Below are 20087 nucleotides of genomic sequence, written 5' to 3'. Positions count from 1 at the left end.
AGCCAAAGAGAATCTAGAATTTTGACAGAAAATGTTGGTTCCAAGGGGAGGAAAAAAAAAAGACTGGCACAGAAAGGGTTGGAATAGGGACTAGCACACTGTGCCAAATGGGCGGGGGAGAACTCTGGGATCAGAGAAGCCACTGAGAAAGAGGAATCTGGCATAGGCTGATAGCTCTACTCTGCTTGTAAATCAGCAGATCAGAAGATAAATCAAAGCCACTTTAAAATAAAATACCAGAAAATATAATCACCCCAAACTGGAAGTGACTTAACACCTATCTCGGAATGGCTATGAAGCCACCTCCTGCTGTCAAGGGCTTTTCCTTGGGGCAGTTAAGAACCTGAACAGCAGGGAACACAGTCTGAGGCAGCCTCTAATCCACATAATGCAGGGCTCAGCCTGAGGCAGTGGAATTCCCCCATTAGCGAAACTCTGGCAGAAGCAGAACTCCCATAGCAGCAGAACCCCTGCAACAGCAACTGTGCTTTCTGGGAAAAGACTTCTAGTTTGAGCTTAGAGGCTTTTAAGGCTGCTAATATCCACAGCCCCACAGGAGGCTCTGACTGGGGTTTATGACACTTTTACTGTTCAGCACCTAGCCTCAGGGCACTCTCTAGGCCACACAGCATGGGTCCTTCACTGGGCACTCCTCACAATGCAGTTGTGCTATTCACCTCTGAGTCATATCTGCAGGTGGGGGGGAAGGGGAACTCTCTCCCAGAGCTCTCTCATAGCCCAGCCACAGGATTGCTGAATCCTATCCCTGGTCTGGGAGGAAGCTGGCAAATTTCCTACCCAAGGGCAGACCCCCTACAGAGTGTTAATAATGAGTAAGAAACTGAAGACAACAATTGACTCCTTCTATACAGAGGTAGAGCGGGTATCCAACACTGAAGAGGTTAACAGCAGAGAGTCTCCAGATAACACCCTAAAGGGAAATGATACCTGCCCTTCATCACATAACTCTCTCCTAGAAGAGACTATTAAAAAGTTAATAGAGTTTGAAGAAAAATGGGGAAAGGAATAAGAAACTATAATAGAGAATAACAACATTCTGAAATTTGAGTTGGAAAAAATAAAGACTTCACAGGTGGTGCAGGGAAACAAAATTTGTGAATTAGAAAAGGTTAAAAAATCACAGGAAAGTCAGATTTCTGAATTGGAAAAGATAAAAAATTCCCAAGAATGTAGGATTTGTGATTTAGAAAAAGAAAATAACTCACTAAAAAAAAATAGTGAAATGGAAAAAAATTCAACAGAACAAAATAATTCATTTAAAAACTCAATTGGACATATACAAAAAGAACTAAAAAATGTGAATGAAGAAAATAAGTCATTGAAATTCAGGACTGAACAAATAGAAATGAATGATTCATTTAGAAACCAAGAATCAGCCAAACAAAACAAAACAAAACAAAACCAAAAAAAAATGAAAAGCAGAAAAATAATGTCAAATATTTACTGGGAAAATCTATAGACTTGGAAAATAGAAATAGGAGAGAGAATCTAAGGATAATTGGACTTCCAGAAAATTATGATGAAAAAAAGAGCCTAGATTCTATTTTACAGGAAATCATCAAAGAGAATTGTCCAGAGATAATAGAAACAGAAAGAAAAATAGGTGTTGAAAGAATTCATTGAACACATTCTGAAAAATACCATAAAAAAAGAACACCACGGAACATTGTGGCTAAGCTGCAGAACTACCAAACTAAGGAAAAATTATTGTAAGCAGCTAGAAAAAAAACAATTCAAATATCAGGGTGCCACAATAAGGGTAACTCAAGATCTAGCTTCCTCCACATTAAAGGATTGAAGGGCCTGGAACATGATATTCCGAAAGGCAAAAGAACTAGGATGGCAACCAAGAATAAACTACCCAGCTAAATTTAGTATTTTCTTCCATGGAAGAAGATGGTCATTTAATGAAACAGAGGAATTCCATTTGTTTCTAAGGAAAAAAAAAAACACAAAAACAAAAACCAACAACAACAACTAAAAAAAAAAACAGACTTAAATAAAAAATTTGATCTACATCCACAAAACTCAAAAGAAGCAGAAAAAGGTAAAAAGAACTCTTGAGGAATGTATCTCTGTTGTGGATGTACAGAAAGTGCACATGAATGATTTCCTTTTATTGATATAACATAAAAAATGGAAGTAGTGAAGGGAAGGACATAGTATCAGAAAATGGGAAAGGAGAGATAAAAAGAGGGAAACTACATCCCAGGAAGAGACATAGAAAATTTACCACATCTGAGGGAATTTAAAGAGGGGGAGAAACATTGTGTGATTCTTACCTTCATCAGAGTAGGTTCAAAGAGTAAATAATTGACATATTGGATTTTCAGAGATATCTCTCACCTCATTAAATGGGGGGAGGAAAAGGGAAAAGGAAAAGAGGAATAAGGGAAGGGTACAAGAAAGGGGAAGGGACTTAAAAGGACAGGGGAAGAATACTAAAAAGGGAAGGCTGCACATCACAAGTGGGGTCCATAAATTCAATACTGGGGAAGGGGTTCAGGGGGGACAAGGGGAAAAAAGCATAATCAGGGGATAATACGATGGCAAGAAATACAGAATTAGTAATTTTAATATGAATGTGATGAACTCTCCCATTAAACGGAGGTGGATAGCAGACTGGATCAAAAGTCAGAACCCAACAATATGTTGTTGGCAGGAAACACATTTAAAGCAGGAAGATACATACAGAGTAAAGGTAAAAGGTTGAAACAGAATCTATTATGCTTCAGGGGAAGCTAAAAAAGCAGGGGTAGCCATCCTTATCTCAGATCAAGCAAAAGCAGAAATTGATCTAATTAAAAGAGATAAGGAAGAAATTATACTCTGCTAAAATGTAGCATAGACAATGAAGCCATATCAATACTAAACATGTATGCACCAAATGGTATATCATCTAACTTCCTAAAGGAGAAGTTAAGAGAGTTGCAAGAAGAAATATACAGCAAAACTATAATAGTGGGAGATCTCAACCTTGCATTCTCAAAATTAGATAAATCAAACCACAAAGCAAATAAGAAAGAAATTAAAGAGGTAAATAGAATATTGGAAAAATTAAGTATGGTAGATCTTTGGAGAAACCTAAATAGTGACAGAAAGGAGTATACTTTCTTCTCAGAAGTTCATGGAACGTATAAAAAAATTGACCATATATTAGTACATAAAAACCTCAAAATTAAATGCAGCAAGGCAGAAATGCTTTCTTTTCAAATCACAATGCAATTAAAAACTACATTCAACAAAAAGTTATGACCAAAAGGAAATTGGGAACTAAATAATCTCATCTTAAAGGATGATTGGGTGAAACAGCAAATTATAGACACAATTAATAAATTCAGTCACGATTATGAAAATGATGAGACATCATACTAAAATTTGTGGGATGTAGCCAAAGTGGTAATAAGGGGAAATTTTATATCTTTTGAGACTTACTTGAATAAAATAGAGAAAGAGAAGATCAATGAATTGGGCTTCCAAATTAAAAGTTAGAAAAAGACCAAATTAATTCAAATACTATCAAATCAAATACTAAACTTGAAATTCTAAAATTAAAAAGAGAAATTAATAATATTCAAAGTAAAAAAAAATCTATTGAACTAATAGAGAAACCTAAGAGTTGGTTTTATGAAAAAAAAAAAAAAACAATAAAATAGATAAACATCTTTTAAATCTGATTAGAAAAGGAGAGAGGAAATTCAAATTATTAGTCTTAAAAATGAAAAGGGAGAACTTTCCACCAATGAAGAGGAAATCAGAGAAATAATAAGGAATTACTTTATCAAACTTTATGCCAATAATTTTGATAACCTAAGTGAAATGGACGACTATTTCCAAAAATGTAAGCTTCCTAGATTAACAAAAGGAGGAAGTAAATTGCTTAAATAGTCCTATTTCAGAAAAAAAAAATATAACAAGCTATTAATCAACTCCCTAAGAAAAAATCCCCAGGACCATATAAAATCCAACATCCATTCCTACTAACAACATTTGAGAGCATAGGAATAAATGGATTATTCTAGTCATATTAAAAGATGCTCCAAGTCATTATTAATCAGGGTATATATTATTAATCAGAGAAATGCAAATTAAGACAACTCTGAGATACCACTTCACACCTGTCAGATTGACTAGAATGACAGGGAAAGATAATGGAGAATGTTGGAGGAGATGTGGGAAAACAGGGATACTGATACATTGTTGGTGGAATTGTGAATTCCTCCAACCATTCTGAATAATGATTTGGAACTATGCTCAAAAAGTAATCAAACTGTGCATACCCGCAGTGTTACTTATATCCCAAAGATGTCTTAAAGAAGGGAAAGGGACCTGTATATGCAAGAATGTAGTGGCCAGAAACTGGAAACTGAGTGGATATCCATCAATTGTAGAATTGCTGAATAAATTGTGGTATATGAATAGTATGGAATATTATTGTTATGTAAGAAATGACCAGCAGAATGATTTAAGAATGTCTTGGAGAGACTTACATGAATTGATGCTGAGTGAAATGAGCAGTGCCTAGAGATCATTATAAACCTCAATAACAATATTATATCATGATCAATTCTGATGGACATGGCCTTCTTCAACAATGAGATGAACCAAATCACTTCCAATAGAGCAGTAATGAACTGCACCAGTTATGCCCAGCAAAAGAACTCTGAGAGATGACTATAAACCACTACATAGAATTCCCAATACCCCTATTTTTGTCCACCTGTATTTTTGATTTCCTTCACAGGCTAATGGTACACTATTTCAAAGTCTGATTATTGTTGTACAGCAAAATAATTGTTTGGACATGGACACATATATTGTATTTAATTTATACTTTAACATATGTAACATGTATTGGTCAATGTGCCATCTGGGGGAGAGGGATGGGGGAAAGGAGGGAAAAATTTGGAACAAAAGACTTGGCAGTTGTCATCGTTGTAAAATTACCCATGCATATATCTTTTAAATAAAAAGCTATAATAATAAAAAGTTGGAAAAATACTAAATCCTCTATCAATTTGGAAGAATAAATTAAGAAACAAAAGATCAACAAACAACATTTCATTTTGCAGACACCTTTTCTAGGATTAATCATTTGTGAGTAGAGAATAAGTTATATTACTTAATTTATTCAAAAACTAATGATGAACATGTGGTTTATTTTCCTTATGGATTAGATCAGAGAAGATCTTAAAGCTATTGCTAATGTTACATTGCTTAGCTATGTTAAGGCTATATGCTCCTTGATTAAATTGCAAGTGAATATAATTGGTGTGCAGAGCATCAGCCTTAAATTGTTGATATATCCTGCCATCTAGGCATCAGAAAACTCTATGGAAACAAGAAATGCCATCTACTTTCTGATAAAACTTTTTTTTATTGTAAATATGTTATAAAGCATCAAAATAAAATCCTGATTCCATTAATAAGCAAGGCAGTGTGGTAGAACCAAAATAATATCAGACTAATACATTTTATAATAGCATTAACATGTTGATTCAAATTTCACGTAAAATTTTACACATATCTCATCTTCACAGCAACCCTTAGAAGGAGGTGCTATAATTTTGTCCATTTTAAACATGAGAAAGTGAGGCAGAGTGGGTTTAGTTGATTTGTTCACATGACTAATAAGTATCTGAGGTCAGCTTTAAACTCAGATTCCTATGATTTCGAGTCTAGCATATTTAAGTATTGTACCAGTTACAGCCTAGTGGATTAGAACTAGTTGCCACTAATCTTGGCTTTACTATTAATTTGCGTGAGTTGCTTTGGGTTTGTCACTTGCTATCTTTCACCCTCTACTTCCTCAAATGTTAAAATATAGAACTGGACTTGATGTTTTCTAAAGCCTTTCATGTTTAACATTTTATGATTCTAAGACTGGTAGATGTGTTTCAGCATACTAGTTGATTCTATATAATTTTCCTTTTTGTCTTTAAAATATTATTTGTTATATAATATGGCTTTCTGGAAGACAACACCACTAAATCTTATTTTTAAAAAAGATCAATTAATAAATTTTGGGAAATTGAAAATTTCAAAAACCAGGACTTCATTAGTCTATCTAGTTAATCTTTTTTGTTAATTCTTTCTTTTCCACTTTCTTTTCTCCCTCATAGATCATATTCAGAATTGCATTCCTTAAGCAGTTTCTCTGTTTCATGAAGTAGGTTGGCAACAAAGTTAACTGCCAAGTTTAAGCATCAGTGGGAATAAGTTTCACTTATACCCATAATTAGTTATTAGTTATAGCATAAGCTGAACTAATATTTGGGAAAAGCTGCCTTTTAATTGATTGCAAAAAATTATTTGGTATGAATGAGAAATAATGGTGAAAAATATCTTACTCACATATAGCAATTGTTGCGCAATCCATTGGATATGTTTGGTCACTTTTAAAAAACAATTAGATGAAACACCATAATTGAGTATATTTAATACCATAAAAGCAATAAGCAGATAGCATGCTATGTAATTTTTTGTGTCATTTTTGTCATCAAATAAGTTACAAGATTTTAATTATTGTACCCCAAACTTTATATTCAATGCATCCCCTATGAAATGTCAAATTTAGGTGATTCTCCAGAGGAGTGTTGGGGAGTAATGTAATCTTCTCTTAATGAAGAGATAGTGACTCCAATACATATTGCTAAATATGTAAATTGATGATAGATAGGTAGACAGAGAGATGGATAGATAGATATGCTTTATAATATAAGGCCTACTAATAATCATACCCTCCCTATAATATAATTATATTTTTGAAAGGGACCTAGTCCAACTTCATTTTTTTTAGATGAAGAAAGAAGGGCCTAAAATGAAGAATTTATTTCTTCTATGTTGTCCAGATAATAATATTATCACTTACATTTTAACTCATGTCCTCACATTTCAGATACTGTTTTCCTCACTACTTCTTCAACCTGGCAAAGGAGACAGCACACACACAAACATTTCTCCACTATCCTGACTACCCTTTATGAATTCTTTTTAATATGTCTCTGACTTTTATTTAGCTTTTTTCACCTGCATAAAAATATATAGTAGGTGTGGGATTTGAGGTGACTTTCACATATGATAATAAATAGGCAGAAATACCTGGTTCAAATCTAACCTCAGTCCTGAGTAGTTATGTGAACCTGGGTATATCTTTTAACCTTTAACTGCCTCAATTTTCTCATTTGTAAGATAGGATAATTTTGCCTATTGTGTAGAATCATTTTGAAATTTTGAAAAAAATTGAAAAAGCAACCTTTTTATTTGTCCATCTATTAATTTACTTATTTTTCACATCTTCAATATTATCCTTATTATTACTAATTATATGATTATCAGTATTATCAGTAGTGTCTTTCCCTAGTTATTTCTTATCATATGCAATAATATGGAAAACCTAATTAACTTTGGGAAAATAAAGACACAAATGTGACTTTAAAAAATTTAAACATATAAGTAAATGTTACCCTGAAGTAAAGATACCAGTGTATTATTATTATATATTAGAAATTTTGCCCATAATAATTGATAAAGTGGTTCTCAAGGCAATCCCAAAATCACTTTCAAAAATCACATTAGTACTGGAATAACTGTATGGTAACTCCAGAAGACCACTGTAAATAATATACATAATTTGATTAAATAATTTTAAGATATTGATGTGTTTTTTGTCATATTATTGATTAAACATATCATTGATTAAACATACAATTCAATGGGAACTTGAAATATGTTTAAAAGAAAGTCAGCATCACAACCTCAACCTAAATTGAATGCAATCTTCATATTGGCTTTTTGGAACAATAGGAGAAAGCCAATTTTCATAGGTCACAGAGATGGGTAAGGAGTTTACAATAATAGCATTCCAAAAGGCTTATAGCCAGCACTTTGGTAGCCAACAGTAGTCATAGCAGGAGACAGGAAAATCAGCCATTAGGGCAGATGGTATAATACAGGATCTGCCAAGAGGCAGGATATCTGTACTGGGAATTATAGCACCTGGGAAGTCTCTAGCACCTGGACAATCTAAATCAGAGACACAAGAAATAAGAGCCACATAGTATCTGAGCTGAACCAGCACAAGGGGCCTTGAAGAAAGTCTGTACCTATTAATCAAGTCAATCAATTAATTCATTAACACTTATTAAGTGCCTACTTTGTGCCAAGCACAATAACAAAGTACTGGAAGTACTCTTTTAAGCATTATTAAAGCATGTAATTGTTTATTTCCCCCAAGGGTACAGTAGAGGATGAAGCAAAATTCTATCTGTAAGAAGAACAAAACAGAGAAAGGGTTAAAGCTCAAAACTGCACTGGACAACTTACAATCTAGTTGAGAAATCAGGTATTCTGTCAGAAGACCAAACTAAGTGTAAATCACTCATCTTGAGCTATAGTAACAATGCTATATATATATATATATATATATATATATATATATATATATATATATATATATGCTACTAAAAGGAGAAAGCTGTAGAAATAGTGGATAGGAGGGAGAAAAGTATGAGAAAAAAGCACTTATGTAGCATTAACTATAAAGCATTACCTGTTCTAAGTACTTCAAAAGAAATCTCATTTGATTGTATCCTTCGTTTTTGAACATTTGAGATAAAAATTAGTGCTAAGTCCCAATTTAATCTCTAGGTTGAGTTATGTGTAAAATGAAGAAAATGCCCAACAATGTAAAGAAAAATCATAGGTGAACAGAATCCCAAGAGATAAACACAAAAGATGAGTGAATATAAAAGGAGAAATTCTTCATCTGAAGAAAATTATTTTCCCATAAAAATTATAATTGTGCTTGAAAAAAATGAGCAAGAATTTTTTTTTAAATCACGAGACCTTTGAGGAGAAAAAAAATGAAGGAGAATCAATATTTCAGAGTTGAAAATGAAAAACTTTACTCACTTAAGTATTTCCCTAAGAACAAAATGGAAAAACCAGAACCCACTAATTCAATAATACAATAAGAGCTAGCAGAAAAAGCCAAATGATTTGAGAAAATGTAAGTACTGTTATAAAAAGCAACTGACTTGTAAATTAAGTCAAAGAAAGATCATTAAGGAATCACTGGTCTCCTTAAAGCTCATGACCTGCAAGCACCTCCTAAAAGAAACCTACATTGAAATAACACAAGTATCATAATGAAAAATCTAATAAAAAAAATAATGCAAGCAATAAGAAAGATAGATTTCAAGTACCCAAAAGGTATAGATGTACTTGACTAAGAGTTCTCCAGGTACCATTAAGAAGAGGAAATTTTAGAATATAATATTCCAAAAATCAAAAATTAAAAACTGATAGACTCCAGAACTATGTTATTATAGGGATGGGGGAGGTGAACATTTAATAGAATGCATAACTGAAGTATTTCTGGTTAAAATAACAGAGCTAGTTAAATATCTTAAAAATGGAGCCAGAAATAAAGAGAAAGCTAGATAAATTAATACATTTTTATTTGTCTACATAAAGGTGAGGTGGTAAGACATGGACATCTCTTTCAAAATTCTATAATCTTCAAGGATCACAGAGGAAGTCAGGCAAGATAATAACAGTGCTGGCATATAGATTGGATCTATTTTATTAGGTTTCAGAAGAAATTTAAAAAACAGAAAAAAAAAAGGAATAAGTTTGAAAATAAGAGAAAGGGAAGAAAAAATCAGAAGCTTTCAAAATTAATTTGGGAGAAAAAATTAAAAACATGAAGAAAGGGATATGAAGTGATTATCTCATAAATCTCACTCATCTGTATTTTGGGGGAAGAAGGACTTATACATATACTCAATAAACTTGATATAAAATTGTCTTAAGTTCAGCACAAAATTTAGAGAAGTCAAATAAAGAAGAGGATATTTTAAGTGAAATAGCATAATTGGTGAGTGATTTTAAAAGCAATCCTTCTATTAATCTATCTATTCATCTATATAGCTTGCTATCTGTCTATCTAGCAGCTAGATTGCACAGGGAATAGGAGCCTGGAATCAGGAAGATCTGAATTTAAATCTTTCCTCAGACATTTACTAGGAGTCGCTTAACCTTTCCCCACCTCAGTTTCTTCTTCTGTAAAATGAGCTAGGGAAGGAAATGGCAAACCATTCCAGAATCCTTGGCAAGAAAACCCCAAATAGATTCACAAAAAGTTAGACATGACTGAAACTACTGTGAAATGGTTTATTTATCTAGTATAATCTTAAAGGAAAAGCACTAGGGTTAATGGGGATTTTTAAGGATTTTTTGAGGAAAGTCAGATTTTAATTGGAAGAAAATCAAGAAAGGAGGCAGAATTGAAAAAGCTAAGAATCCAATAATATATATCCCAAATTGATATTTTATATGTTGGGACAAAAAAATTGAAGAAGTTAGCATTACTAAATTGTACAGTATGTGGATAGGAATGATGAGTATAGGAAGACTAGAGAGATAATGACCAAATACAGCCATTAAAAGGCAAATACAAAATTTTATATTTATCTTACAGGTAACAGAGAATCACTTTCAATTTATTTAATATGAAGATCATATTTACTCTTTAGGAACATAAATTGAGCATTTTCAGAGGCATAGAAGCAGTGCAAAGTGTTTAGAAACTAGCAAATTTTCTTTTAACTTATAAAAAGTATGTGAAAATTAAATAAGCAATAATTCTGGAAAAATAAGATGGAGTAAAAATGAAATATTTTAAATGTTATTTTTTTAGTCTTTATTCTTTTTTTATTCTTTTCATTTCAATAATTTTTTCTTCATTGTGTGTAGAAAAAAATAATTACTATTTTAAAATTCTGAGTTCCAAAATCTTTCTCTCTCTCTCAACTTAATCAAACCTCTTTGAAAAGGCTAATTAAAATATATAGATAATCATGTGTAGTCATGTGCAACATTTTTTCATATTAGACATGTTGCAAAAGAAAACAAAATATTTTAATGATAATAAATAAATTTTAAAAATTATGTTTAGATCTGAATTCATAGTTTACCAATGCTCTCTGGATATGGGCCCTTTAACATTATTTTGGATAATAATCTTAATCATAGCAGCTGAGTCCATCTTAGGTGATTATTCTTAAAATACTATTTTTGTTCAATTTAATGTTCTGATTCTGTTCATTTCACCTTATATGAGTTCTTATAAGTCTTCCCAAGTTTTTCTGAAGTCAATTAACTCATTATTTCTTGTAGCAAAATAGTACTCTATCATAATCATGTACTGCTACTTCTTGAGCCATTTCCCAATTGATGGGCATTCACTCAATTTCCAATTCTCTGCCACACAAAAAGACCCACAATAAATGTTTATACCAAAGGGTACCTTTTCTGTTTCTTTGAACTCTATGAGATACAATCCTATTGCTAGGTCAAAGGGCATACAGGTTTCTAATGCTTTAGGTGAAATTCCAATTGTTCTTACCAAATGATTGAAGTAGGACACAACTCCAAAAGTGCCTTTTTCCCCTATTTTTTTTAAAAAATCCCTTCAGCTTTAGTTTTAAGGAGTTTGGCGAACTGCTTACAGCACTCCATCACTGGTCTACTATGTTACCATCCTGTTGAACCAGGATTGTGCTATTGATCTGTGTTACATTTAATACACCCTGGTTAGCTTGTCTAGAGATCATCTGATCAGAACTTCAATCCTCTTTCACCTTTCCTGAAGTTCTATCTTCTTTTTAAAGCTTTTTTATTTTTAAAACATATGCATTGATATTTTTTCTACACTGATACTTGAAAAACATTGGGTTCCAGGTTTTTGCCCACTTTTCCTCCATGCCATCACCTAGGAGACAAGTAATCTAATATATGTTAAATATGGTAAGATATATGTTAAATTCAATATAGGCATACACATTTATACAATTATCTTGTTGCAAAAGAAAAATTAGGTGGAACTCTTTGCAGATGATAGGATGGTATACTTAGAGAACCCCAGAGAGATTCTACTAAAAAGCTAATAGAAATAATCGACACATTTAGCAAAGTTGTAGGATACAAAATAAATCCACAGAACTCATCAACATTCTTATATATCACTAAAAAAATCCAACAGTTAGAGCTACAAAGAGAAATTCCATTTAAAGTAATTACTGATGGTATAAAATATTTAAGAATCTATCTGCCAAGGGAAAATCAGAAACTATATGAGCAAAACTACAAAACATTTTCCATACAAATAAAGTCAGATCTAACCAATTGGAAAAATATTAAATGCTCTTGGATTGGGTGAGCAAATATCATAATGATGACAATACTATCTAAACTAATCTATTTATTTAGCGCTATATCAATTAGACTCCCCAAAATCTATTTTAATGACCTAGAAAAAATAACAACAAAGTTCATATGGAAAAAGAAAAGGTCAAGAATTTCAAGGGACTTAATGGAAAAAATCAAATGAAGGTGGCCTAGCTGTACCAGATCTAAAATTATATTATAAAGCAACAATTACCAAAAACTATTTGATATTGGCTAAGAAATAGACTAGTTGATCAATGGAATAAGTTAGGTTCAAAAGATAAAACAGTCAATAACTTTAATAATCTAGTGTTTGACAAACACAAAGACCCCATTTGGGACAAGAACTCACTGTTTGACAAAAATTGCTGGGAAAATTGGAAATTAGTATGGCAGAAACTAGGCATTGACCCACACTTAACACCGTACACAAGATAAGGTCAAAATGGGTTCATGACCTAGGCATAAAAAATGAGATTACAAATAAATTAGAAGAGCATAGGATAGTTTCCCTCTCAGACATGTGGAAAAGCAAGGAATTTATGACCAAAGAATAATGAGAGGTCATTATTGATCACAAAATAGAAAAAATTGATTATATCAAATTGAAAAGTTTTTGTACAAACAAAACTAATGCAGACAAGATTAGAAGGGAAGCAATAAACTGGGAAACTATTTTTACAGTCAAAGGTTCTGATAAATGCCTCATTTCCAAAATATATAGAGAATTGGCTCTAATTTATAAGAAATCAAGCCATTCTCCAATTGATAAATAGTCAAAGGATATGAACAGACAATTTTCAGATGAAGAAATTGAAACTATTTCTAGCTACATGAAAAGATGCTCCAAGTCATTATTAATCAGAGAAATGAAAATTTAGACAACTCTGAGATACACTACACACCTGTCAGATTGGCTAGAATGGCAGAGAAAGGTAATGCAGAGTGTTCGAGGGGATGTGGGAAAATTGGTGGAATTGTGAATATATCCAGCCATTCTGGAGAGTAATTTGGAAATATGCTCAAAGAGTTATTAAAATGTGCATACCCTTTGATCCAGCAGCATTACTACTGGGCTTATGTCCCAAAGATATTTTAAAGAAGGGAAAGGGACCTATTTGTGCAAGAATGTTTGTGGCAGCTCTCTTTGTAATGGCCAGAAACTGGAAACTGAGTGGATGCCCATCAATTGGAGAATGGCTGAATAAATTATGATATATGAATATTATAGAATATTATTGTTCTGTAAGAAATGACCAACAGGATGATTTCAGAAAGGGCTGGAGAGACTTACATGAACTGATGCTGAGTGAAATAATAAGCAGGACCAGGAGATCATTATACTTCAACAACAACACTACATGATGATCAATTCTGATGGATGTGGCCCTCTTCAACAATAAGATGAACCAAATAAGTTCCAATGAATTGAACCAGGTACACCTAGCAAAAGAACTCTGGGAGCTGACTATGAACCACTAGATAGAATTCCCAATCCCTCTATTTTTGTCCACCTACATTTTTTATTTCCTTCATAAGCTAATTGTACACTTTTTCAAAGTTTCATTCTTTTTGTGCAGCAAAATAACTGTTTAGACATGTGTACATATATTGAATTTAACTCATATTTTAACATATTTAAATGTATTGGTCAACCTGCCATGTGGGGAAAGGGATGGGAGGAAGGATGGGAAAAATTGGAACAAAAGGTTTTGCAATTGTCAGTCCTGAAAAATTAACTATGCATAAATTTTTTGTAATAATTAATTTATTTAGTTAATTAATTGAAAAATAAAAAAGTAATAGTTCTAGTTTAACCAAATAGATGCTACCGATCATTTTACAAAGGAGCTTTTATTTTTATACTCTTTATAGTTTTTAATAGAAATGGCTGTTGGATTTTGTCAATTTTTTTTTCTACACCTATTCTAAAAATATGATTTTTGTGTGGTTATTAATATAGTCAGTTATGGTAATAGTTTACCTAATATTGTACCAGCCCTGCATTTCTGGTATAAATCTTTCTTGTCCATGGTGCATTATCCTGGGGATAACTTGCTGTAATCTCTTTGCTAATATCTTATTTACCATTTTTGCATCAATATTCATTAGGGAAATTGGTCTATAATTTTCTTTTTTCTGTTTTGACCTTAAATGGTTTTGATGTCAGCACTATATCTGTGACATAAAAGGAACTTTGTAGGACTCTTTCTTTCCCTTTTGTTTCAAATACTTTGCAATATATGGGGGGAAATTGTTCTTTAAATGCTTGGTAGAATTAACATATAAATCTATCTGGCCTTGGAAATTTTTTCTTAGATATTTGATTAATAGCTTATTGTCTTTCCATTTCAAAAATGGCGCTATTTAAGTAATTTATTTACTCTTTTGTTAATCCAGACAATCTATATGTTTGTAAGTATTGATCAATTTCACTTAGATTATCAGATTTATTTTCATATGGTCGGGCAAAATGACTTCTAAATATTGCTCTAATTTCCTCTTCATTGTTTGGGAGTTTTGCTTTTTCATTTTTGAAACTAACAAGTTGATTTTATTTTCATTTTTCTAATCAAATTAGCTAAAATTTTGTCTATATTATTAGCTTTTTCATAAAATTCTTACTTTTATTATTTCAAGAGTTTTCTCACTTTCAGTTTTACTAATATCCTTTTATTTTCATAATTTCAAATTTGCTATTTAATTAAGGGGCTTTAATTTATTCTTTTTCTACCTCTTTTAGTTTCAAGCCCAATTCATTGATCTCTTCATTCTCTATTTCATGCAAGTAAGGATCCAGAGATATAAAATTTCCCTAATAATTCCTTTAGCTGAATCTCATTATTTTTGTTATGTTTTCTCATTATTGTCATTCTCTGAGATGAAATTATGTATTGTGTGTATGATTTTTTCTTTCACTCACCCATTCTTTAGGATTACATTATTGAGTTTCCAACTAATATTTGTTCTATTTTTCCTGGCTTTTTATTGAATGTAATTTTTATTGCATCATGATCCCAAAAACTGCATTTATTATTTCTGCCTTTCTACCTTTGATTTTGACATTTTTATGCCCTGATATAGGTTTCATATACTCCTAAGAAAAAAGTATATTCCTTCTGTCTCCATTCAATTGTTTTCCAAATATCTATCATTCCTAACTTTTGTAGAATTCTATTTACTTCCTTGAGTTCTTTCTTATTTATTTTCTCATTCACTTTATCTAGTTCTGATAGAACAAAGTTTAGATGACCCACTAATATAGTTTTGCTGCCTAATTCTTCTTGCAACTATTTTAACTTCTTATCTAGGAACTTGGATCCTATACATTTAGTGTTTATGTTAGTATTGATAGCACTTCATTATCTGTTACAGTTTAGTAAAATGTAGTTTCCTTTCTTATATCTTTTAATCAGATGTACTTTTGCTTTTGCTTGATCTGAGGTCACAACTGCTACCTTTTTTTTTTGTTGTTGTTTTTTGTTTTTTGTTTTGTTTTGTTTTGTTTTACTTCAGCTTTAGCATAATAGATTCTGCTCCAGCCTTTTATATGTACTCTGTAGGTATCACTCTGCTTTAAATATGTTTCTTGTAAACAATAAATTGTAAGATAGGATTCTGGCTTTTAATCCAATCTGCTATCTGCTTCCATTTTATGGAAGAGTTCAACCCATTTACATTCACAGTTAAAATTACTAAAACTATATTTCCTGCCATATTGTTTTCTCCCTATTATGTGTTTCTCTTTCATTTCCCCTTTCCCCTCTTTCCCAGTATTTTGCTTCTGACCAATCTCTCCCTCAAATAACACTCCTCATTTGTAGCTCTTCCATTTTCTTATACCTTTACCCTTGTACTTCTGTTCTTCCTTGTGTAAGTGTACTGTTTTCCCTTTCCCTTTTCACTCATATTTCCCTATCAAATGAGACAAACTTCTCTGTGAAGCTAAATGTGTGTGATATTCTCTTTTTGAGCCAAATGTGATAAGAGTAAGATTCACACAATGCTCATCCCTCTCCCTGCTTTCCCTCAATTGTAATAGGTCTTTTATTGCTGCTTGGTAAGATGCAATTTTCCCCATTTAAACTCCATTTTCCTCTTTTTCCTTTCCTTCTCTAGTTTCTTTTTTTAAAATATCATCACAATAAAATCAAATTATACCTGCATCCTATAAGTATGTCCATAACAGCAATACAGATCTCAGGAGTTAGACGATCTTTCTATATAAGGATATAAACTTTTTAACTTTCCAAAACAAAGTTATTTTTTTCTTTACTTTTTGCTTTTTTATACTTCTCTTGAGTTTTCTATTTGAAGATCAAATTTTCTATTCAGCTCTAGTGTTTTCATCAGAAGTTAATAAAATTCACCTATTTCTTCAAATGCCCATCTTTTTCTCTAACAATGATAACCAGTTGTTCAGGATAGCTGGTTCTTAGCTACAATCCATCTTCCTTTGCTTTCCTGGAGTATCAAATTCTATGCCTTTGATCCTTTAAAATGGAAACCACTAAGTTCTCAGTAATATTGATTGTGCCTCCTTCATATCTGAATTGTTTTTTTTTTTCTGACTGCTTATAATATTTTCTTCTTAATTTGATAATTCTGAAATTTAGCTACTATGTTCCTTGGAGTTTTCAGCTTGTTTTTTTTTTTTTCAACAGAGGATCAGCAAATTCTTTTAATGGCTATTTTACCCCCTAATTATATACAAAAAGGCAGTTTTCTTCATGATTTCCTGAAATCATTGAGACAACATCTAGGTTATTTTTTCATTATGACTTTTAGGTAGACTAACATTTTTAAATTTATCTCTGCTGGCATTTTTCCACTTCAGTTGTTTTTGCAGTGAGGTATTTTACATTTTTTATGTTTCTTTCTTTCTTTCTTTCTTTCTTTCTTTCTTTCTTTCTTTCTTTCTTTCTTTCTTTCTTTCTTTCTTTCTTTCTTTCTTTCTTTCTTTCTTTTGACTGATTCTTGATGTTTCATTAGGTCTTTCACTTCTATTTGTTTAATTCTAACTAATTTTTAGTAAATTATTTTCTTCATTTACCTTTTTTACATCCTTTTGCATTTGGCCAATTGAAGTTTTAAATGAATTGTTTTTTTATTAGATTTTTTTTTATTAATTTTTATAATTATAACATTTTCTTTGACAGTACATATGCATAGGTATTATTTTTACAACACTATCCCTTTTACTCCCTTCTGTCCCAAGTTTTCCCCTCCTTCCCTCCACTGCCTCCCCTAGATGGCAGGCATTCCCATACATATTAAATATCTTATAGTATATCCTAGGTACAATATATATGTGCAGAACCAAATTTTGTTGTTGTTCTTGTAAAGGAAAGATTGTATTCGCAAGGTAAAAATAATCTGGGAAGAGAAACAAAACAAAACAAAAACAAGACAAAAAAAAACATGCTCAGGTTACACACATTTCCCAGTGTTCCTTTTCTGGATGTAGCTGATTCTGCTCATCATTGATCAATTGGAATTGGATTAGCTCTTCTCTATGTTGAAGATATCCACTTCCATCAGAATACATCCTCATACAGTATCATTTTTGAAGTGTATAATGATCCCCTAGTTCTGCTCATTTCACTCAGCACCAGTTGGTGTCTCTCCAAGTCTCTCTGTATTCCTCCTGTTGGTCATTTCTTACAGAACAATAATATTCCATAAATTTCATATACCATAATTTACCCAACCATTCTCCAATTGATGGACACCCATTCATTTTCCAGTTTCTAGCCACTATGAAAAGGGCTGCCACAAACATTTTGGCACATACAGGTCCCTTTCCCTTCTTTAGTATTTCTTTTGGATATAAGCCCAATAGTAGCACTGATAGATAAAATTGTATGCACAGTTTGATAACGTTTTGGGCATAATTCCAAACTGTCTCCAGAATGGTTGGATTCTTTCACAACTCCACCAACAATGTATTAGTGTCCCAGTTTTCCCACATCCCCTCCAATATTCATCATTATTTGTTCCTGTCATCTTAGCAATCTGACAGGTATGTAGTGGTATCTCGGAGTTGTCTTAATTTCCATTTCTCTGATCAGTAGTGATTTGGAACACTCTTTCATATGAGTGGAAATAGTTTTAATTTCATCATCTGAAAATTGTCTGTTCATATCCTTTGACCATTTATCAATTGGAGAATGGCTTGATTTCTTATGAAGTCAATTCTTTGTATATTTTGGAGATGAAGCCTTTATCAGAACCTTTATCTGTAAAAATGTTTTCCCAATTTGTTACTTCCCTTCTAATCTTGTTTGCATTAGTTTTGTTTGTGCAGAAACTTTTTACTTTGGTGTAATCAAAATTTTCTACTTTGTGATCAATAATGGTCTCTAGTTCTCCCTTGGACACAAACTCCTTCCTCCTCCACAAGTCCAAGAGGTAAACCATCCCATGTTCCTCCAATTTATTTATGATTTAGTTCTTTATGCCTAAATCTTGGATCCATTTTGATCTTATCTTAGGATGTGGTGTTAAATGTGGATCCATGCCTAGTTTCTGCCATACTAATTTCTAGTTTTCCCAGCAGTTTTTGTCAAATAATGAATTCTTATCCCAAAAATTTAAGGTGGGGTAGGTATCCTAAAAAGGGAGGGCTGTGAAGAGCAAGCGGTGTTCACAAGTTTAATACTGGGTAGGGGGGTAAGAGGGAAGGAAAGGGGAAAAGCATAAGCAGAAGTTAATAGGATGGCAAGCAATATAGAATTAGTCCTTCTAACCATAAATGTGAATGGGGCAAACTGCCTCATAAAGAGGATTGAATAATAAATAAAACAAATGGGATGGAGAGAAATGCACAGTTTGAAACCATAATTATGACTGAATTAGATAAAATCATGCAGAAAATGCACAGAAAGAAAATGTACTAATAAACAAAATCCAACAACATGTTGCTTACAAAAAACACATGTGAAAACAAGAGGAACACATAGTTAAAATAAGAGCCTGGAGCAGAGAGAATTATTCTTCAACTGACATTTTAAAAAAAGGCTACCATAGCAATCATGATCTTAAACAAACCAAAAAAAAAAAAAATATATATATATATATAGACCCAATCAAAAGAAATAAAGCAACTGTAACTTAATAGGTTAGATTCAAATTACAAAATAGTCAATAACTTTAACAATCTAGTGTTTGACAAAACCAAAGACTCCAGCTTTTGGGATAAGAACTCACTATTTGACAAAAATTGCTGGGAAAATTGGAAATTAGTATGGAAGAAACTAGGCATTTTCTAACACTGATAATGCCAAAATAGGTTCATGACCTAGGCATAAAGGATGAGATTATAGATAAATTAGAAGAAGATAGGATAGTTTACCTCTCAGACCCATGAAAGAGGAAGGAATTTATGACCAAAGAAGTACTAGAGATCATTATTGATCATAGAATAGAAAATTTTGATTATATTAAATTGAAAAAAATTTGTACAAACAAACCTAATGCAGATAAGATTTGAAGGGAAGCAATAAACTTGAAAATTTTTTATAAAAATGTTTATGGCAGCCCTCTTTGTAGTGGCCAGAAAGTGAGTGGATGACCATCAGTTGGAGAATGGCTGAATAAATTGTGGTATGTGAATATTATGGAATATTATTGTTCTGTAAGAAATAACAAGCAGGATGATTTCAGAAAGGCTTGGAGGGACTTACACGAACTGATACTGAGTGAAATGAGCAGGACAAGGAGATCATTATATACTTCAACAACAATACTATATGATGATCAATTCTGATGGACATAGCCCTCTTCAACAATGTGATGAACCAAATCAGTTCCAACAGAGCATTGATGAATTGAAC

This window comes from Sminthopsis crassicaudata, chromosome 1, assembly GCF_048593235.1.
Source record: "Sminthopsis crassicaudata isolate SCR6 chromosome 1, ASM4859323v1, whole genome shotgun sequence".
Taxonomy (NCBI): domain Eukaryota; kingdom Metazoa; phylum Chordata; class Mammalia; order Dasyuromorphia; family Dasyuridae; genus Sminthopsis; species Sminthopsis crassicaudata.
This window is presented reverse-complemented; position numbering follows the sequence as displayed.